This window comes from Camelina sativa, chromosome 9, assembly GCF_000633955.1.
Source record: "Camelina sativa cultivar DH55 chromosome 9, Cs, whole genome shotgun sequence".
Lineage (NCBI taxonomy): Eukaryota > Viridiplantae > Streptophyta > Magnoliopsida > Brassicales > Brassicaceae > Camelina > Camelina sativa.
Window position 1 is genome coordinate 24,890,815 of NC_025693.1, and position 283 is coordinate 24,891,097.

Below are 283 nucleotides of genomic sequence, written 5' to 3' on the forward strand. Positions count from 1 at the left end.
ATTCAGTATTCTTGAGAGAAGTACATACTATAATTGCTTAAAATCCTATGTAAAGTTAGTAATAAGTTATATATATGAAGAAAAAAAACTCACAAGAACCACATATGTATAGGATAAGTTTAATAATGGTGAGACAAGATTCATGATTTCTTAGTCTATTGCACTTTAAAGTACAAAGATCATGAATCATAAAAGTAAAAATAACTGTTATTTACTAAACTTGTGAAAATATTGAACTTACTTGTTAAACTTCAATTATCTTCTTCTTTCATGGAGCCAAAAA

The 283-nt window shown here is 25.4% G+C and overlaps 1 protein-coding gene across 1 annotated transcript in view; it reads right to left on the bottom strand.

The window, feature by feature from the left end:
• LOC104712128 (ABC transporter G family member 18) overlaps positions 1 to 283 on the bottom strand; it is a 3,226-nt gene extending 2,943 nt beyond the window's left edge. The window contains exon 1 of the mRNA XM_010428957.1: positions 242 to 283. The gene's annotated coding sequence lies outside the window, so the exon portion shown is untranslated. The remainder of the gene's footprint in view (positions 1 to 241) is intronic.